Here is a 23,364-nt window from a genome sequence, read left to right as displayed (position 1 = left end):
GGCAAAAAAGGTCCAGTTGGGAACCTTTGATTCTGTGCAGATGGCCACCACAAACTCTAAAACTCCCCCTCCTTCAACAAATGAAAAAGGTAGTAGGTCCAGTGCTAACATTTTAGCAAGCTTCCCATTGTACAAACATGCCGCTGGGTGGTTGCATTCGTAGGGCCCCTCCTACCAAAATATTAATGTAATAGCTTAGATTTTTTTCTTTTGTGGTGCCACTGACACAGGCGACTTCCAGAGAGATTGTAGACTCCACATGCAAATGCATCTTGGGGAAATCAATATATGCAGAGATGTCTGCATCTGAGTATTGTGCCATTTATAGGTTACTGAAGCTGATGCAGGTGGTACTGGCACAATACAGGAAGATAGCAACTTTGTGTTGTGCTGTCATCCTCTTATACCTCATGGCCACCTTCTTCTTCTATCGCTATGCACTTAGATGCTTCTCCTCTCTTATTACCACTCCCACCAGCAGCCATCTTTTTAAGGTACTCCTCCCACCAGATTGTGTGATGTATTCTCAGATGAGAAGCTTGGCCTCTAGTACCGTAGTGGGAATCTGACTCACCTAGAGGAACACTTGCGTAGCAAATGGAGCATATTGTAATGTTATCCTCCTGCTTGCTAATCGTAGAGAAGTCACAAGTTAGGGAGAACTTTTTAGTGTGCCACCGCCAGTGCCTGAAGAATTAGAGGTAAGTGGGTGTGTTGTTTGCCTCACTGAAAATCATACTTTGACTGTGATATTGGTGGTTGTAGGTTGAATAAAAGGAGTCACCTTGGTGTCCACTGAGCTGCCCTCCATACTTACAATCACTGGCTCATCCTCAACATTGTCACTTTCTATAATTCTAAGGCTTTTAGGAATTTTCCTTTCCCCTTGTTGTTGGACCTGGCCCTTTCTGCAGGGTCATCCCCAAACTTTTTTCGTTCCTCCTCCCTTTTCTGCTGAATTAGTTTTTGCTGTCTTTAGGACTCTGTGCACTTTACTAGTGCTAGCCAGTGCTAAAGTGCTCGTGCTCTCGCTTTAACATGTGTCACAATTAGATTTAATCAAATTGACATATTTAAATTACTTATAAGTCGTTAACAAAGGGCCTGTAATTAATTGCTACTAGTGGCCCAGCAGCATTGATTGTGTGTGCAGTTTTAAACTGCCATTTCAACCTGGCAAAAAAAAACATTTGCTAGGCTCCAACCTTCCTTTCAAATTCATATGTCACCCCTCAGGAAGGCACTGGACAGTCCAGAGGGCAGGGTGCAATGTGTTTAAAAAGTAGCACATGTACATTTTAGTTTTACATGTCCTGGTAGTGAAAAAGTTTCAAATTGCTTTTCCACTGCTGAAAGTCCTAGCTCTCCCAGGGGATAACATTGGAGTTGACTTATTAAAGTTTGTAAGAAGAGATAATTCCTTCAAGTTTTGTGTCTCCTGAATCACAATTTAAAATGTTAACTTATGGTAAAGTCGGATTTTAAATTGCAATGCTGAAAATGGCACTTTTAGAAAATTGGCATTTTTTTGCCTTAGCTATTTAATGCCTGCTGCCTGTCTCTGGTCACAGGACTGGATGCAGTTGGCAGTTGGGATTTATGTATTCCCATTAGACATCCACAAACAATAGAAGCCTTGATGGGCCATCTAGGACAGGATGGGAGTGAGAAGCTGGTCCTAGCCCCAATTACACCTGAATAGGCTGTGTCCTATTCACACACAAAGGGCTTAACGGCCCTGTATTGTCACTCTCGCCAGCTTGGTGCCAGGGCAGGGGAGGATGGGAATTCCTTGCACTTCAAAGCTACAATCTAGAAGTTTCTCCCACCTTCCAATACTGGACCTCAGACAACACCATTCCTGTATACTTCTGGACCTCTGGATACTCTGCCAGGAACAAAGACTGCTGTGCTGCTGAAGGACTGCCACTCAGCAGGACTGCACTCTGCTGGAATCCTACTTTGCTGTGTTGTCCTGCTGCCTGTTGCCCTCTTCCCTGGGTTAAAAGGACTGGACCTGCATCTCTTGAACCCAGAACCCAGAATGACTCCAAGAGCTATTTGGCTGGCCTCCTGATTTGAAGTCTCAGAGATATAAAAGGCTTCCAACAAGGCTGCTTCGGCACCTGGGCTCTGCCATCTGTGAATCCACCCTGCCAAGTGGTGCCACCCCAGTCCTGGACCCTTGGAAGTGGGCCGAAGGTGCATACCAGCAGAACCGACACATCCTCTATGCTGGCAACACATCCCAAGCAGAACTGACACATTTCTTCAGCTCAGCAACATCTTCTCAAGCAGAACCAACAGATTGCTGCTGCTGCATGGTTTGGTCCCATCGTAAACGACTTGCATTGCCTCCAAATCCCACATCTTGGGCTTGACAGATCACCTTCGGAACCACCAGTGTACGACTCCTCCCTGGAGCAGCTCCCCACATCTCTCGTGATGGCAGTCTTGATGACGAAAGCTTCGCATCTCAGCTTTACCGCACATCAGAACCAATGCATCGCCACGTCAAGATTGGTCCCTTCATCTAGGTGGAACAGGCATGACTGTCCGTAGATCAGCTTGTTTCACAGGGAAGCTAGGAACTACGTTGTGTTCATTTCAGTCCTGCGGAAAAGGTACGAATCTGGCCCACGTTGAATTGTCACCTGAGTGAAATGGAGACAAGAGAGATTACATTGACCAATTTAGGTAATATGATTGGCAATTTGCAGAAAGAGACAAAGACACTAAGTCAAAGAGTGGATGTTGTACAAAATAGAGTCTCTGCTACAACCCCTGCTTCAGATGCAGGGAATGAACATGACTCTGCAGGAAAAATATTCTCACAGTATGAGGGGGGTGGACCCCATCGTAGTACAGGCACACCAGTAATACATGTTATCACACCCCCTGCTATTCCTTTGGCTCCTCTTGAGTGTTTTTCTGGGGAACCCTTCAAATTTGCCACATCTATTAATCAGTGTCAGCCGCATTTTATTTCTAAACAAACCTGCTTTCCTAATGAACAATGCAAACTAGCCTTTATTCTATTTTATTTGAGAGATACAGCCACTACATGGTCCATTCCCTTTGTAGAAAGACATGATCCCTTACTGTGAAACTATTCTGAATTTAAAACTGAGCTAAGGAGATTGTTTGGCCACCATACCTTCGTCCAATCTGTAGACACAGAATTATTCAACCTAAAACAAGGCAGTAAAGATTTATTAACCTACATCACTACATTCAATCGTTTAGTAGCAGAATCAAGGTGACTAGAGAGTAAATGGAGTTCCTTATTCTATGAAGTGCTACATGATGAGTTGAAGGACTTACTGGCTCAAATGGTTAATCCCCCTGAGAACTGTAGTGGGCTGATAGACTTGGTGGTGATGCTAGACCAATGTCTGGCTGAACGTAGACGGGATAAAGGCCGATCAGAACCTAGAATAACAGTATACAAAGAGAAAAAAACAGAGCCAAATAAAAGTGACGAACCAGAACCCATACAGATTGGCAGTCTAAGGGATTCCTTAAGTGAGGAAGAAAGGCAGAGACGAAAAACATTACAACTCTGTCTATACTGTTATGATAAGGGTCATTTTTTACATAACGGTTCAAAGAAACCAGGAAAGAAAAATGAGGTGGGAAATTAGAACATACAAAATCTGAAGAGGCAAGTGTTTAGGGTGAATGGAATAGTTTAGCCTCTAAAATCCTAGCACAGACATCATGTATCCAACATATCTGCCATTTTTGTATAACAGCTCAATTGTCTTGGAATGGGGTTTCAATTACTTTCCAGTTATGAGCTGACTCAGGATCTACAGGCAATTTTAGGAATCGCACTCTAGCTGCATTATATGTTATTCCTCGTGAACCGAAGGAACAGGCTGATGAGATGTTACAGATAGGTTTTATCAGACCATCTTGTTCTCCTCCCTCTTCTTCTTTGTTTTTCTACACAAGAAGGGAAGTGATTTATGTGCCTTTAGCAGGTTTACCTACATCCAAAGTACTCACAGACATCTTCTTGCAATTGATTGTACGCTTGCATGGTTTGCCCTCTATGGTTGTGTCTTATCGGGGACCTCAAGTTGTCTCTAAGTTTTGGAGGGCCTTGTGCAAGGTGTTGCAGATAGATATACATCCATCAACTGGCTATCATCCACAGTCAGATGGTCAGACAGAAAGGGTTAACCAATGTCTGGAACAATACATTAGGTAGCAAGTGCTGAGTGATTCTACGGAATGGGGTTCCTACCTTTGGGCTGCAGGATTTACTTATAATAATGCACAACACAGCTCTACCCAAGAAACTCATTTTCAATGTAACTTTGGTCTGCATCCTTGTTTCCTATTATTGTCTTTTGCATCTAGTACTGATGGACCAGCTGTTCAATGATATATAGAACAGATACGAAGTATCCAACAAACAGCTCAAGATTATTTGTATCAAACTAAGGTGATAACGTGGATACACATTGCAGAGCAAGCCCTGAGTACCAAGTAGGAGGACAGGTATGGTTGTCCATTAAATATCTGAAGCTTAAAGGACCACGAAAATTCCAGCCCAGGTACACAGGCCCTTACCCGATTCTTAAACTTATCAATGATGTTGCCATAAAATTGGAGCTACCATCACAATTGCAATTACATCCAGTTTTTCCTGTGCCTTTACTGAAACCTGTTTCCCCTGCAACCACACTACTTGCAAAACCCCCGGCAGAGTTGATAGATGACGAAACAGAATTTGAGATGGAAGCGATTCTGGATTCTAAGCAAGTACGGCACAGATTGTATTATTTGATCCATTAGAAAGAATATGGACCTAAAGAGAGCCCACATGTCGTGTGCACATCCCCTCTATTGTGCCTTTTTCCTCAATGGTATCCTGACAAAACTAAACCAGTGGGTGATGCCTTGGGAGGGGGTGTACTGTGAGGCACTGCTTGCTTGCCTGACACTGCAGCAACTTTAGGGTGAACTGTGTGGTGGTACCTTACGGTGGAGCCCAAAGCCTGTAAGGCTGCATGCTGCAACGCGAAGACTGCTCATCGTCAGCTTTCCCTCCCACCCCGTACTCACCTGAATTTGTTGACGTCGCATTCTCCGAGTGCTCGCATCCTGTTTTCTTCGTCTGGTCCTTCCCTTCCGATCCAGCATTGGTTTTGGTTTTCTCTCGCTTGCTTGCAATTCCCTGGATTTCCTGTAAAGACAAGAAAAGGCAGCCATCAAGGAAGCAGACTCAAACAAGAATTGTATTGATAAAAAGAAAATAGTGTAAAGTAACTTTTGAAGTTCTAAAGTCTTTTTTTTGTTTTACAGAAAACGACTCAATATTATCGAGTGGAGGTTTGGACTGGTCCTGGTCAAGGTTTGTCCCTTTATCCCAGTGTAGCAGGCGTGACTATTCGTAGATCCCCTTGTTTCGCAGGGAAGCTGGGAACTAAGTCGTCCCCATTTCACTCCTGCAGAAAAGTTATAAGTCTGACAACCAGATATCCTCAATAGCACTTTGTTTTCTTGGCGCTAGTTTGGCTGAAAATGTTCAAATTCAATATCTCCTTTTCTACAAATTTTTTTTATTTTTGTTTTGTTTTATTTATTAACGTCTAGTCTATTTTTCCTAACTTTGTTTTGGTCCATTGCAGAAATAATTTACACATTGCCTCTTGGATAAGCCTGACTGCTACCAGGCTTTAAGCACAGGTTGATTTTGGGTTTGCATGAGTCTTATCCTGACAACAATTGTGATTGCTCACACCCCAGTCAACCAACAACCCAATTTCCTACACTTGTCTGTCGGGAGAGTTTCAGACTTGATCAGGATCCAATCCATGTCCAGATTATTACACGTTGGGCTCAGAGAAGATAATGGAAGATTCTTTCTATTTCTTGATGGAGATTGTTACCCCAATGATTGAAGAGCAACATCTTGGTCAGCAGGGAGCTCAATGTCTTGTTTTGCTCCTAGTTAGAAAAACTGTTGCTGGCTGAGGCTCCAGTTGTCCATTTTCTTCCGATGATTGAGTACCATCTTGCGGCTTAGACAAATCCAGTTCAGTCTCACTGCTTGTTACATTGACAGTAGTGGCTGTATCGCTAAGGGACATGGACTTGGGCTTTGCCTTAGATTAGGGTGGTACTTTTGATGTTGCGAGACTGCTGTTTCCAGCTTTTGCTTCCCAGAGGAGGGTGCAGCAGGTACACCACGTTTCCTGAAAAAAGTTGAGGTCATCATGCCAGCGGTGGCAATATCCGTCTTCTTCTCCTGTTCACTGGCCACTTTCTTGGTAGGAACATCCTTCTTTGGGGCTATCTTCAAGTTCTTTCTTAGCTTTGGCAGTTCCCACTTAGCTGCACAAGCAGAAACAGAGGAGAATTCATCTGGTATGCATTGCTTCCCGCCTTCTGTCTGGCTGTACATTGTGTGATGATGTCTCGTATGCACCTAAAAGCAGGTAAACAGGAAAATAATTCAGTGAAATGTGGCATTTGCAGTTTGATAACACAGACAATATAATATAGTGAAGTCACATCACAAATAAATAAATATAGTGTATCCATTTCAAATCATAACATAATATTTCAATAACATAGATGGAAAAGTTTACTTTATGTGCCTCTAAGGCCTACAAGAGATCTGAGGCAGCAGCTGGTGCAAGGGAAAATGGACTAGCCCTTAAAACAAATCTGTTTTGTGCCTATGGCAGGCAGGGAGTGTAGAGAAAAACCTTGGAATCATCCTTAAAATGAATGCTGGTGTGCACCCAAAGCGGGCAGGGGACCTAGAAGACCTATGGCAAGCAGGGAATGCAGGAAAACATCAAATAATGTTAAAAAAAAAAGAAAATTGATGGTGTCTCACTAGGGACTATGAGAAATCCTATGGAGGCAGGGAGATGCAAGGGAAAATGAAAAATGCAAAGAATGTAAAGTACTGTACATACATACTACAATCATCCTCAAGAACATTAAACTGATGTCAGGGACAAAATGATCAAAAAACAAAAAGGCATAGCCCTCTTCTATCAATGTCCTAGAAATTGGCTTTGAAAATGGGAAGACAAGTATTTAACACACTACTATACAAAATGGCCACCAGCACATGTTTGAACAACAACAATCAAGGAAGCATGGACAACCAAAAAGACATGCAGGCCTATAGCAAAAGCACACTGACTACTACACCAAATGGCCACCGGCCACGTGTTCAGACAAAAACAAGCAAGAAGGCATGGACAACAAAGAACACATGTAGGCCTTTGGCAAAAGTACACTGACTACTACAGAATGGCCACCAGACATATGTTCATACAACAACAAGCAAGAAGGCATGAACAACAAATAACACATGCAGGCCTAAGGCAAAAGCACACTGACTACTACACAAGATGGTCCAGCCACAAACAACAGTAAGTAAGGAGGCATGGACAACAAAGGACACATGCAGACCTATGGCAAAAGCACACTGACTACTACACAAAATGGCTGCCGGCCACGTGTTCAAACAACAACAAGAAAGAAGGCATGAACAACAAAGAACACATGCAGGCCTATGGCAAAAGCACACTGACTACCATACAAAGCGGCGATAAGCCACATGTTCGAGCAACAAAGAAGGAAGCATGGACAACAAAGAACACATGCAGGCCTATGGCAAAACGCACACTGACTACTACACAAAATTGTCACTGGCCATACGGTCGAACAACAACCACCAAGAAGGCATAGACAACAAAGAACACATGCAGGCCTATGGACACTGATTACACAAAATGGCTGCCAGCCACCTGGCATGGAGAACAAAAACAAAATGGTGGCCTATGGCAAACACACATAAACACACACAACCACACACACTGGCCAGACAAAAAAATAGCCACTTGGCCTGCAAACAAAGGAGGCATGGTAAACAAAGAAGAAAATAAATATGATACCCCACCAAAATAGACTTTAACACTTTGCAGAAAATAGTGAAATACAAAAGCATCCTGGGACGGGTTTCTGGTTTCTCGTTCATCATCTGTTCTTTTTGCTTTTGTCACCCTAAGTGGGAAAGGTATGCCCAGACGTGGGTCCCATGCTCACTGTTCCACTGGGTTCAAGCTAGCTTGCCTGATGAGGGGCTATACCCCGAAACTGGTTCCAGGATGCTTGTTTCTGGTCCAGGAATGACCTGGCCTGGCAGTTCCCATGGAGAGCACGGTCAAGACTAATTTGCACATGTCTGGGATGAAACTGGAGTGGCCTGATGAGTAAATACAATGGAATAAACAAGGTCTGTGACTGGGGCTGACTGTTTGATTTGTTCAGCATTCTGCCCATCATCTGATTTTTTTGTCACCCTAAGTGTGAAGGGTATGGCCAGACTTTGGTCTCATGCTCACTGCACCACTGGGTTCAAGCTAGCCTGGCTGATGAGGGGTGATACCCTGAAACCGGTCCCAGGATGCTTGTTTCTGGTCCAGGGAGGACATTGCAGTTCAGGCTGAACTGCTCCCATGGAGAGCAGGGTCAAGACTAATTTGCATATGGTTGGGTTCAAACCGGGGTGGCGCAGTGAGCAACCAAAGATGGATTAAACCCAGAACTGTGAGTGGGGGTGAACGTTTGCTTTATTCAACATTCAATCCATCATCTGTTCTTTTTGCTTTTGTCACCCTAAGTGGGAAAGGTATGCCCAGATGTGGGTCCCATGCTCACTGCGTCACTGGGTTCAAGCTAGCCTGGCTGTTGAAGTGTTATACCCTGAAACTGGTCTCATGATGCTTGTTTCTGGTCCAGGGAGTACCTGGCCTGGCAGTTCAGGCTGGACTGTTCCCTTGGAGAGCAGGGTCAAGACTGATTTGCACATGACTGGGTTGAAACTGGGGTGGCCTGGTGAGTAAAAAAAACAATGGAGTAAACAGAGATCTGTGACTGGGGCAGACTGTTTGATTTGTTCAGCATTCTGCCCATCGTCTGTTCTTTTTGCTTTTGTCGCCCTAAGTGGGAAGGGTATGCCCAGACTTGTGTCCCATGCTCACTGTGCTACAGGGTTCAAGCTAGCCTGGCTGATGAGGTGTGATACCCTGAAACCGGTCCCAGGATGCTTGTTTCCAGTTCAGGGAGGACATGGCCTGGCAGTTTGGGGTGGACTGTTTTCATGGGAAGCAGGGCCAAGACTGATTTGCATATGTTTGGATCCAAACTAGGGTGGAGTGGTGAGCAAAATAACGATGGACTAAACCCAGAACTGTCACTGTGGCTGAATGTTTTATTTGTCAACATTCCGTCCATCATCTGTTCCTTTTGCTTTTGTCACCCAAAGCGGGAAGGCGTATCTCCAGTTGTGGGTACCCTTTCTTACTGTGCCCCTGGGTTCAAGCTACCCTGGCTGATGAGGGGTGATACCCTGAAACCGGTCCCAGGATACTTGTTTTTGGTCCAGGGAGGACCTGGCCGTTCAGACTGGACTGTTCCCATGCAGAGCAGGGTCAAGACTAATTTGCATATAGCTAGGTCCAAACTGGGGTGACGCTGTGAGCAAAAAAGCAACGGATTAATCCCAGAACTGTGACTGGGGGTGAATGTTTCATTTGTTCAGCATTCCATCCATCAACTTTTCTTTTTGCTTTTGTCACCCTAAGTGGGAAGGGTATGCCCAGGCATGGGTACCCTGCTCACTGCGCCACTGGGTTCAAGCTAGCCTGGCTGATGAAGGGTGATAATCTTAAACTAGTCCCAGGAAGCTTATTTCCGGTCCAGGGAGGACCTGGCCTGGCAGTTCGGGCTGGATTGCTCCCATGTGGAGCAGGGTCAAGACTGATTTGCATATGGCTGGGTCCAAACTGGAGTGGCATGGTGAGTAAAAAAAACAATGGATGAAACCCAGATCTATGACTGGGGCTGAATATTTGATATGTTCAGCATTCCGTCCATCATCTGCTCTTTTAACTTTCTAAAAGTGGCATTTTTAGAATGGCAATATAGAACCTGATTTAACAGTAAGTTAGGATTTTAAATTGTAATTCCAGAGGCACCAAACTCAAAACGTCTATCTCTTCCAGTTTGTGAATTACACTCACAATTTGCAATAAGGTAATCCCAATGTAAACATATGGGAGAGATAGGCTTTGAAGTTGTGAAAAATGATTTTAAGAGTTTTTCACCGCCAGTACATGTAAAACATAAAAGTACATGTCTACCTTTTCAAATGCACTGCACCCTGCCCTTGGGGGTCCCTAGGGCCTACCTTTGAGGTGACCTATATGCAAAGAAAATGAAGGTTTGGCCTGGAAAAAGGTTTACTTTGCCAGGCTGAAATTGCAGTTCAAATCTGCACACACAGGCTCTTCAATGGCATGTCCGACATGTTTTTAGAGCTACTTAAGTGGGTGGCACAATGAGTGCTGCAGGCCCAGTAGTAGTATTTAGTTTACAGGCCCAGGGCACATGAAGTATACTTTACTAGGGAATTATAAGTAATTTAAATATGCCATTTAGGTATATGCCAATGTTACCATGTTTTAAGGAGATAGCACTGGTCAGCAGGGGCAAAGAAACCAGAGCTCTAAAGCCAACAAAAATGAATTCAGCAAAAAAAATGGAAGAGGAAGGCAAAAAGTCAGAGGATGACCCTGCAGAAAGGGCAACCTACAATGACATTACATATATATCTGGATCTACTAAAAATTTTTTGGTGTGCACACTTCTTTACATATACATATCTGTTATTTCCATGTCACAAAGCATCATCATAGTTTGGAAATCACTTTGGCATGGCTTTCAATACATTTTTAGGTACTACCATTCCACAAACCTGCATATGATATACTTACAACACCTTTAGAAAATGTGTCTTCAATGTTTTGATGTCACAACAAATGCTCCTACTTATAAAGTTCATCTATCAAAAAAAGTTATTTTATAAATCAGCCGACACACAGAACATTATACTTATTCCCTTGGTGCTGCTCTCTGGTCTGCAGCTCCCCATTAGGGCCTGGGTAGGCCACCAGTAATATGCAGGCCTTTGTGGGTAGTCAGGGTGCTCTGCCCCTGCTTCTATTTTTGGGAGGACTTTCCCAAATGACTTTATCAGCTCTGCTTACAAGAGCAGGGTTAAAGGTGTTTGGAGTCTTTTCTGTCCCAGTGGCGCTGATTATGAGGCCAGCCAACTAGTCCTTAAAGTCATTCTGGGGATCCTGGGTTTGGGATGCAGGCCTAGGCTTTCTCTCCCAGGCAGCAGGGCAGCGGGACCGCAGGGCAGCAGGGTAGCAGTCCTTCTTACAGCACAACAGTCCTTCTAAGTTTTCCACAAGTCCAGAGGAGTACTGTAGAGTTGGGTCTGAGGGTCCATTATTTATTCCTGGAGCCAGCTTTGAAGTAGGAGAAGGTACTGGAGGGTTCACCACCTGAGGTGTTCAGAATTTCCTGCCTCCCTGTCCTGCCCCCGGCTTGTCTGGTATCACAAAAGACTAGTGTCAAACCTTTTGCGAGTGTGCCCAGGCAGAGCCTTTGTTATGTGCAAGTGTGGTATATGACAGCTCCTCCCCCTCCTCAAGTCAGAGATGTCCCATCCTGCCAGCATCTATTTTGTTTTTTTCTCACAGTCTGGTAGCAATACACAAAGACCATATGCCAGCTACATTTAATCATGTGAGCCAGGACACAGATTGCAGGCACCAAATAGTTGGGACAAGAAAATGCCAACTTACTAAAGGTGTCATTATCAGAATTGTGGCTTAAAGCCAACATTACCATTAACAAGAGTTTTAAATTATACTTCGTTATACACCAAATTTGACATTCCTGCTCCTACTTGAAGGTTATCAGTTTTTAAATGAATTAGTTAATCCAATGTTACCCTGTGGGAGAAGTAGGCCTCACAGTAGTGAAAACAAATTAAGAGCTTTTTACTACCAGGACATGTAAAACTTAAAAGTGTATTCCCACATTTTTAAATACACTGCATCCTGCCCTATGGACTGTTTAGGGCCTACCTTGGGGACACTTATAAGTATTTAAAATGGAGGCTTGGGCCTGGTGAGAGGTTTATTTTACCAGTTAGAAATGGCAGTTCAAACATAAAACACAGTCTGCAATGGCAGGCCTCAGACTTGTTGAAAGATCCACTTTAATTGACAAGCCCTGGGTAGATGTATTACCACTTTACTAGAGACTTGTAAGTAATTTGAATGTGACTAATGGTGTAAGCCAAATACACCATGTTTAAAGGAGAGAGCACAAGCACTTTAGCACTGGTTAGCAAGGTTAAAAAGTGCAGAGTCCTAAGGTTCCAACAAAACAGGTTCAGAAATCAGGAGGGTGAAGGCAAAAGGTTTGGAGATGCTGGGGCATTTTTATCCTTCACAGAACTCAATGTTCATCAAGGTCAAATGATCTTTTGACCCAGTGAAAGGTGTGGTCGAACCATACATTAAACCATCACCATAAACCAAGTAAATTACATGGTATTACCAATGTGCCCAAGCAAGTAAAACTCCAGTAAGGAATAAAGTTAAGGGATTTATTACAAATTCAAGCTCAAATTAATGTAGACAATACGCAAACAAAGTTAAAAAGATGCAAAATCACCAATGCTTGACCAAGGTGACAATCTAAGTTCAGGAAATCTAACATTAATAAAACTAAGCATTTAAGAAGAAGAATACAAATCATTAACAGGAATATCTGGGATAAAGAAATCAAGCACTGCTCAGGTTTAGCAAGCGTCAGTCAATTTAAATTAACAAAGTTATAATTTAGGTGAGTACAGGGAAACCCTACAGTTAGCCAAATCAGGGAGAGACTTGTGAGATGGAACACGTGGGCAAAAGACAAAAAGAACAAAAAAAGGCCAAAAGAATTTGAAAAAAGATAATCTCAGGCAACAAGTTGCTAACTAAGGTGGGCAAAAGATAGGTAAGAAGGGAAAGCGTCAGCTTGGCAGAAGCTCAATCAAGAGTCTTCTACAGGGGTTAGGAAGAAAAAGTCTTTACGTTTCAAAGGGCAGTTGGAAGGACAGAGAGGAACGTACTTCTCCAAGGGGCTCAGTATGAGGGATTCAGGAAAAAGGACTCAGCATCTCATCATCAGGTATCTTGATCTGGCAGGATCTCTGACCAAAGTCCAACTGCTCATGAGTATATTAAAGTTCATATGGCATTCTGATTCACCAAAAGTGACAGTTCACATTACGTTGAAGCAGCATCATCCGATAGCAATCGATCACATGACTCCAAACTGCACCATTGATAATTTTCCAAGGTCTGTCATAAGAACATCATCCATCCACGTAGCTTCATACAAGTTTAAAACATTTGTATATAGTGTCAGTCCATAGTTCAAGATGTTACGTATTCAAGGATACTGTTTCACTTCTGTCTAGGTCTAAACAACAGGGGTCTATTACCACAGCTATTCTTCTCATTGGAACGAAGTCTGAAAGAAGGTCCCAATAAAGGAATCAATCAGCATTTCCTGCTCAGTCACCAAATACAGGCTTATCAGGCCTCACTTAGGCTAACGTAAGTGAATTATTACAGCGTATTAATACATCAAATTGAACACATTTTAATACGCAACCTATCATTTCTACATTAATACTTCTTCATTAGCATATGCATTTCAAAACTTTGAACAAAATACCTCTGATAATATATTTCAGCCAGTATAACGCAGAACTACATTTCTCTATATTTGCATGCATATTTAATTCCTTAATCATTAGAAATTCAATGTTGCTTCAATACACTCTATTAATCTAGAGTCTAAAGTGCATCATAATATCAGTTTAGTCCTTCTAACATTTGAATTAATGCCAATACAACCTATGTCGAACTGTACACTATAAACAAATGCACATTACAAATGATTTGTCAGCGCAGCTTCTACATTCAATCCATTAGTACTTTGGTTTACAAAAGGCATAAACTGCTACTTATGGATGGCTTCTGTGACATGAGGGACAGCGCTAACATTTCAACTACATTAGTCACCCCTTTGATGGCAAATCAAGCCATCACAAAATACTCCAACCCATTTTCAATGAGACAGCTCAAAATTTAAAAGGCTTACTCAGGTAAGGTCTTCTGAAGTACTCTAAATGCTTGATATTACCATAGTATATGCCTCTCCTAATCTACATTTCAATCTCGTCCCTTCTCGCTCTACTCTTTTCTCTTTCAGCTTCTTGTTTAGTTTGTAAAGGCCAAGTGCAACTAGGGCACATAGGACATTAATCAATAGGGGTCTCAAAATAGTTCCTACAATATCTCTTACTGAGTTTCCAAACTACCTTCTGATAGCTGAAAAGCCATACCCATTGCTTCCTATGCACACGTCGCTGTTAACTCTTTCAGGTCCTGGTTCAAGTCAGTTGTGTTTGATATGTACTTCATCTCTTTACTATTGTCATGTATATAACTGCAACATTGGGGCACATGTAACACTTTGCAAACCCTGCCTTCCTTTGCAAGGATAATGTTTAACACAAGGCAATTTTGCAAAACTATTGATCTTACAGCAATCATTTTTGTGTCCATTAACAATATAGCAACTGCTGTGTATGTAGATAACTTATCTACTATTGTTGACAACTTCCTTGTCTTGATATCATTCAAGATAACACCTACTGATGAAATTATGGCACTAAAATGTTTCCTACAATTCCTGAAGCACTAGTTCCTCTTTTGACTCTGTTGTTTGATTTCACTCCATACTAGACATTCTGTAGGTTAGGGGCAAACTATGATATGTTATTCCATCCTTTACTGAGGAAGGCAACTGTGTACAAACATAAATAAATCACCTCTGGAACCATCAGTGTGTAAATATCTCTCATCATTACAAAGTAGATTCTGATCTGTAATGGAATTTTGTAAATTCGGGGCACTTGTGAATGTAATCTTTTCTAAATCATTTACAACAGGCAAACTTAATCCAATGAACATATATATGCTCATGATAACTGCCATTACTACTAACCATATACACATGTACCATGAGATCTCTAACTTCAGACCAAAATGTTTTGAATTAAAAATCAAAAAGTCAAAAACATAAAAAAATGCAAAGTGGCTTTAAATTATCACTGTCTCTTTTCAGTCCTTATATTGGTGAGCAAAGCAAAAATCAAAAACAGTCTCTTAATAGTGCAATTATTCACAAAAAGCTTCTTAGTTTTCTAGAAAGTTTATCAAGAGTTTTCTCTATTTGCAAATGTTCAAAAAAACTTCTCCTAAAAGTTCAAATCACTAAAAATCCCTTCCGAAATGTTATATCTTTGTTCATCAAGGGGCAATGAGAATTCAAAGTTCAGTATAATACACTTTCAAACTCAAGAATACTGAATTGAATTTGAATTGTTAAAACAAAAGGTGACAAATTGCTTCCCTAGTCATTGGCAGCAGAAATGTCCATTCAGGTGCTGTGTACTTTCGTCTTGGTGCTCTTTTCCTCTTTGGCCTTCTGTTTACTCGACTTGCAGCATCACTGTCACTTTGGCTCTTCAGCTTTTTCTGCAATAGTCAGACGCACTTTTACAGGTGGCACAGTCTATTCTTTAGGCCATTTGTCTCCTGGTTCAGCTCTATTACTTACAGCAACTGGTCCTTTGTCAGCATCCTAGCTAGCATGAGTCAACTGATTCTATATCAAACCTTCTGTATCATCCACTGTTGTTGACTTGCTCAGAACCCCATCAGACCATGCTGTAGCAGTCACTTGTCCAGTACCAACAACTTGGCTAACCTGATTCCTCTTGCTCACTGTAAACAATCCTTCTGGAACAGGTGCTGTTTCATCTAGGGGATCTGGAATTTTGTGAGTCTGACTCGAGTGTGCCCAGTTCGGAGACCTGCACACTTCAGAGCTGTAGTAGTTATCATAACCACCTGGTTAGGACATTTCCAGCACATTTCCAAACACGTTTTCCTTGCGTGCCTCTGGATCATGACCCAGTCCCCTGGACATAGGTCATGATAAAGCTCTTGCTGCAGCTGTTGACACAAAGAACTGACCACATCAGCCAGTCCCTTGCAATAATCGAGCCTCAAGTTATCCGTAATGTTCACAAGTGCATTTGCTGCTGGTACACTACTGGTAATCTCATGGTTCTCCCTATGATAATCTCATGAGGGGTCAACCCAGTCTTTCTGTTGGGTTTACTGTGCGTACTCATCAAGACAAGAGGCAAAGCGTCCGGCCATTTCATTGTGGTGGATGCACATACATTCGCCAATCTGGATTTCAGGGTTCCATTAACCATTTCTAGAAGCCCTGAAGCCTCTGGTCGATAACTACAATGCAATCTTTGCTAAACATGTAATGCCGCACACAACATTTTTAGGACTTCACTGTTGAAATGAGTTCCTCGGTCTGATTCTAGAGAAGTCGGAAATCTGAATCGGGTTATTGACTCCCTCAGCAACAACTTTGCTACTGTGAGACTATCATTTCTCCTAGTGGGGTAAGCTTCAACCCAATGTGAGAAAATGCATACAATAACCAAGACATATCTCAGCCCTTTGCACACAGGCAGCTCAATAAAATTCAGCTGCATCTCTTGAATGGTCCTCCTGATCTACCAATGTGACTCAGAATAACAACTCTGCATTTCCCTACATTCATCTGTTGGCATGTAACACATCTGTGGCACATGGCGTCTCCAATTACTCTGAACCTAGGGTTAAACTATGTTTGTCTGAAGATTTTAATCATTGCATGTCTCCCTCTATGTGCCTGCCACAGTAATGTCTTGCCACAGGGAACAGCAAGCTATTTGGCAACAATGTTCTTCCATCACTTGAAACCCAAACGTCATCTTAATTTCTCTTAATACATCCTGCTCTGACTCAACTTTGCTGCTCTTCCTCGGACACCTCTTGCAATCTCTTAACTTCCTCCCATGTATCTACAGCGGTTAGTAGGAAATTGTGCCTTTTTTCATCTTGTGTATCACTGATCCACTCTCCATTGAAGGAGGTACAGCTAAGGGCACAGTATCTGGCAACTTAATTTGATAAGTATTGCCCAAGGTTACATAATCAATAGACTTTTGATGAGACGTACACTTGATAACGGCAATTTTGGCAGGCAACTGTAATGTATTCAACAGATTGTAAATCTTATCACCGTTCTGGATAGGGGATCCAGAGGAGGTCATAAACCCTCTATGTGACCATACCTGTTCTAAAACATGAACAACACCAAACCTATACTATCAGTATAAAGTGTCACTTTATGCTGTTCAGAAACACAGCCTGCTCTGGAAAGAGCGACCAATTCAGCTTCTTTGGCAGAAAAGACTCCTCGAAGCCAGGAGGCTTCTATCACACCTGAAACTGTGCAACTGCATAACCAGCTCTCAGGGTACCATCTTTATCTCTTAAACAGGAACAATCAACAAACATGACATATGCATTTTCATCTAAAGGGACATCTTGAATGTCAGGTCTTGGCTTGGTGCACAGTTCAGTCACATCAAGACAGCCGCGCTCAACCTCATCCTCACGGTCATTTGTATTTTCAACATGATTTGGCAATAACGTAGCAGGGTCTAAAACTGTACATCACCTAGTACTTGCTTTTGATGACGCAAGGATAACTTGCTCATAATGAGTCAAACATGCACTTGTCAGGTACTGAGATTTTGTCCTGCTCAACAATATTTCCACTGAGTTGGGAATAAAAACATTCAGAGGATAACCCATAACAATGCCTTTGCACTGTTCAATTCTGACCCTCAACACAGCGACGGCCTTTAAACACCCAGGCAGCGCTGATGCTACAAGTGTAGCAGAAAAATAAGCCACATGCTTGTTCACGTTTCCATGTAATTGTGTCAAAACTGAGAAAGCACATCCACTCCTCTCACAGCAAAACAAATAAAAACATTTGTTATAATCAGGCATTCCCAGAGGTGGGGCTCAGCATAGGCTTTCTTTAATTTCTGCGAAGGTACATATGCTGTTGTCATCCAGTAGTACCAGATCAGACACATTCTTGTGTGTCAGCCTCTGTGAAGGCTTGACCAAAAAAAAAGTTTGGAATCCACTGACGACAGAAGCCAATCATTCCCAGAAACATTCAAACTTCTTTCTGTGTTGCAGTGGGATTCATTTTCATAATTGCTGAGATTCCTCACACCTTTCTCAATAGGGTAACGTAAATGCAGGACTTTTTTCCTGCAATACTGTAATTTTGCTGGGAAAATCTAATGTCCGTTTTCTCCCAAATGATTTAAGAGAGCAATTGTATCTCTCCAGCATGCTTTTCGGGGTGTTTGATGCAACTAACAGGTTATCAATGTACTGGACCAATACTGAATTATAGGAAATTTTAAGGGACTCCAAATTCTCCTTCACGATCTGGTTGAAAACAGATGGTGACTCAGTAAGCCCTTGGGGGGCTTGGCACCATGTAAAAACATGACTGCCAAATTTGGGCACGAAGAGGAATTGACTTTTCTCATGCAATGGGATGGAAAAGAATGCCTGGCAAAGATCAATCACTGTAAACCATTCTGCTTCAAAGGGAATTTGGAGTAAAATCACTGCAGAATTCAGTACCACGATACATGGAAAGACAATCTCGTTCACTTTTCTCAGGTCTTGAAATATGCAGTACTTTCCATTGGGCTTTCGCAGTCCTAGAATGCGTGAGTTACATGGACTTCACAATATCTCTTTTAGAATTCTTTGTTCAACCAAACAGTTTATCGCAGGGGTAATTCCAGCAATTGTCTCTAGTGACATATTATACAGGGGTGCCTTTGAAAACACTGCACTTGGCTTCACTGTTATTTTGACAATTCCTTTGATGAGTGCTATCTCTTTTCCTGAAAAATCCCAAACCTCAGGTGTCACTGTTTCTTTTAAATTTTTAGGCAATGAATTACGTCAGCATTGGGTACAGTGAGGCACTCTGACACTGCCTTACTGTGTCACAGGCCACATCTTCCTTGTTTGTTTGAATAGCTACTCCACTGGGTGTGCAGCTAATGGAACAGATTAGTTTACACAATATATCACGTCCAAGCACGCTTATGATACTTCATTCACAGACCACGATCTAGTGCTCATCTTCAACTGCACCTATTTTTACAGGGGCATACTCTGTTACAGGGTTGGTCAACTGCTTATTTGTGACTCCTACAACCTGGATTCTTTTTTCTGAAAGTGGTAGGTTTGGCACTTCTGCTGTTCTGACAGTGGAACGTGTAGCTCCTGTGTCAACTAGGAAAGATACTTCATGGCCCATAATGCTGGCATTTCCATAGGGACTATGTTGATCTACTTCTAATGATGCACCTAGCATGCAGTGCTTATTATCAGAGCTATCAGCTTAAAGAATTTCCTAGAATTCCTCATCACTAAGGTCTATTAGGGGAAACTGTGACACTATTTGATTCACATTTGCATTTGCAATTTGATTCATGTTTTGTTGGGGGACAATCATTTGCTGTTGAGTCATTGGGGCTTTCAGTATCTGCATCTTCTGTCATGGGAACACATTTACATTTTGCACTCGGGCCTTTGAACTCTTAGAATTTGTGCCTGTTAATTGCCTTGTTGCTGAGCAACTCCAACACTATGCACTTGATTATTCACGTTATAATATGGACACTCCTATCGCCAATTACCAAACATTCTGCATGCTTAACATGGGATAGTTCTCTTCAAAGCCTGAACATCAACAGCACTTCTACTTTGATCTACCTGAACACCAAGTCCTCTACATTTAGGCTGAACAACATTTGGTACCTGTTGTGGTACTCCTTGCATTGTACTAGTGTTCATTATCTGCGGTTTCTGACTAGCTTTCTGTGTAGTTTTTAATTGCATAACTATCACCTTTTCCTGCAACTTCTTCTACTTCAACTCCAGTTCATCACTGCAATACTCTGCATATCACAGGATCTCATCAATCGGATTATTCTGCCAACAAATCAGGTGCTGCTGAATCATTTCATTTATATCTGGCTTTCATCCTTGCACAAAACTGAACACACAATGGCCCATATCTTTAGCTTTTACTGCTATTCTGTTTGAAATCCTGCAACAGTCTCTCATAGTAAGCATAAATCGACTCCTTTATTGAGTTGTCCTGTCAATCTTTTGCCAATCAATATCTTTCCGGGACACTTTGTTTTTCAAAACCTCAATCACCTTGCAGTACTTTTTCATCACATCTTCAGATGGTGCACCTGTTACTGGCTCTCTTTGAGGTTCATTGTCCAGCCAATCAACATTCACTTTACATTCAGTCCACAAATCAGTCTGAACGACAATGTCAAACAACGTGTTCAAATGTTCCCACAAGTATTTCAAAAGTTTCATTAACCTCTCTGTTTGTTTATACCATTCCACTGGTTTCTCTCTCAATCTCGGGTAACCATTTGTGAATGACAAGACATCCCTCCTACTCCAGTGTACAGGAATATAACCTTCATCTGGTATTTCTCTCATCGGCATCATTTTTACACTGTCCCTGGCTTGATTTGCTCCTGCTGAAGGCACATTTCGCTTGCTTTCTTCTGATCTCTTTTCTTTGCCCATTGACCTTTCCACTTATCTTTGACTCCCCATTTTTGAATGTATGTCATCAATTACTTAACGTGTGTTTTCATTCCAGAAGATAGCTCTCATATTGATAAGGTCCTTTGTGCTAAACTCTAATCCGTAACTTCTCTTTAGGGGTTTTGTTTTTTCTAGACCCACACCATATTTCTCAGCCACTTAAGCTAATCTCTCATAAGCCTGTCCTGCACGTTGGGTAACATCTTTGCACACAAACCAAACTTCATCTTCTGTGTAAGTTTCCAATTTAGATGTATCTAACGTTCCTAAAATCAATTCATTCAATTCCAATTTCAATCTGGACACACATTCACTGATCTATCTTTCTCAGGTGTCTCTTCTGTTCTAGCTTTGCAATATGTCACACCCTGCGCAACTTGAGAACTCAAATTGTTTAACCAATCTGTCAGCTGTTGTGCAATGAAACCTTGTAAAAGTATATTATTAGTCTGTGGTCCTTCTGTTCACAACGGTCCTACATTCTGTTGATTTGGGGGCATTAAATTATGTCATACTCTGTGGTGTGTTAAATGGTACTCCTTGTGGGGTGCTACAATGTACATTCTGGATCTGATCATCGATCGGGTCTGGGCATGAATCAAGGTGAGGTTCCCTGAAGAAACCTCACATCAGGAATAAATCCTACTTGATTTACCATTGGTTTATGATCTGCAATTTGAGTAGAGGTCAAGGGACGAACAAGAGAAGCTGTTCTTTCCATCTCTGATTTGTTTGAATAGACTGATCGCTGCATGCCAATTGGTGATAGCCCAGCAGATGCACCCGGTATATCAGAAACAGTCAGGACATTTATTGAATGAACAATACTTCCAGATGTACCTGAAGCATACTGGACCTGTAGTCACAGGAACTGTAAATACATCTGGACCCATATGATTTGCCTGAGTCTGAGGAATTGTCATTCCTGTACTCTGTCCTGTTGAGGCAGTACTGAAATTATGTCCTGTTTGACACAGGGTAATGTTTTTTATTGACTGAACTGGACTGAAAATTGGCACAGGTTAATTCGGGCTCTGATTTATAAACTCATCATCTGAATCACTATCATATGTTACTGTCTTTTTATCCTCAGCTTCTGTTGTCTGTTCTGCCTTTTCTGACTTTTTCCTAGTTTTATGTTTTGTGTTTTTGCCTTCTTCATTTGAAATAGCTTGGAACATTCTGACTCCCCCAGTATGTCTGATTTCCTTACTTCCTAGTCTGCATCCCATCTAGCGTCTGCAGGTGTCTTAATTGCTTTCTGCATTCTGTTCTCATATTTGTTTGCCGTTCTTTCTAATGTTATGAGTTCGCAAATACTAAGGGCTTCAAATTGTGCAGGTCTTGTAGGTGGTTTCATCTCATATAATATTCACCTCAAATTTTCTAAAATTCTCAAATCAAATGTTCCATAACATGGAAATGTTAAAGGACCTTCTTTCTCAGTAATCTTGCACCATTGCTCAAGCATAAAATCCTTTGACAGATGACACACAGTGACCTGGAGTTCCTGCAGGTCGGGTCTCTATACCTTCTCTAACTGGAATGAACACATCTCTTCTTAATGCAATCTTTAATGCTTTAAATAATTCTATTTTCGGTTAATTTAATTAAAAATGTAATTAAATACAGTAACTTTCGATCAAAACAGGAAGTAACTTCAATGGCAAAATCCTTTTCTCTTGATACTTCAACCAATAGCACCGTAGCACTGTCCACGAATACCAGTGCGTCTCACACAAAATGACCTACACCAGCATGGCACAACATTACGTCACACTCCGTTCTTTCATTTAATTGCTCACACCAAATTGCAAAATATTGCGAGCAAAAACTAACAATGTGTCTGCACACTATATGGTAGGAACTCAAACACTTCGAAGATGTACTTTTTGGTTGTAGCTTTCATAAATATACAACGATTGAAATTTGACCAGCAGTATTCACTCCGGTTTATACAGATCTTCCATGAGCACTCAGGACTCACTCAAGGAAAAACTATTGGTACTGTCAACGACGTCTCATAACAAGTACCTCACTGCAGACAATAAATTAACCAAGTGACTTCTATACTTGTGCATTATCCCGGGATCTTAGGCCACAACATACCCGTCAACAACAACATCCGTGGGCATTTTTTTTTAGCAACAAGCGCCACAATCACCTCAAGTACCACAACTCCGCAAAACGCTTCACAACATTACACTACAGTCTTGTAAGAGGGCCCCACAAAGTATTGCAGAATTCCACAAAACATGAATCAAATTGCAAAGTATATACTTTGCAGACACTGAAATACGCGACGGGTGCAACTGCACCCGTCGCACCCCTGCAACTACGCCGGCTCAATTCTGAGCCGGCGTCCTCGTTGCAGGGGCATTTCCGCTGGGCCGGCGGGCGCTCTTTTGGAGAGCGCCCGCCGGCCCAGCGGAAATGTAAGAATGGCCGCCGCGGTCTTTTGACCGCGGTGCGGTCATTTGGCGGCGGTACCTTGGCGGACGGCCTCCGCCGTCCGCCAAGGTCAGAATCAGGGCCAAAGTCACCAAGGGTTTACCAAGGCGATAAAATAAGTTGAGGTGAACTAATAAAATAATAATAATTAATAAAACTAAGTATTCAGGAAGAAGAATACAAATCATTCACAGAAATATCAGTGACACATAAATCAAGCACTGTTTCTTCCAATTAAAATCAACAGAGGTATAACTTAGGTGAGCGCAGTGAAACCCTACAGTTGGCTAAATCAGGGAGAGACGTGTGGGACAGAACACAAGCGAGCTTAAGACAAAAAGAACAAAGAGGGCAA

Source organism: Pleurodeles waltl, chromosome 3_1 (genome assembly GCF_031143425.1).
Source record: "Pleurodeles waltl isolate 20211129_DDA chromosome 3_1, aPleWal1.hap1.20221129, whole genome shotgun sequence".
NCBI lineage: Eukaryota > Metazoa > Chordata > Amphibia > Caudata > Salamandridae > Pleurodeles > Pleurodeles waltl.
Note: the sequence above shows the minus strand (reverse complement) of the source record.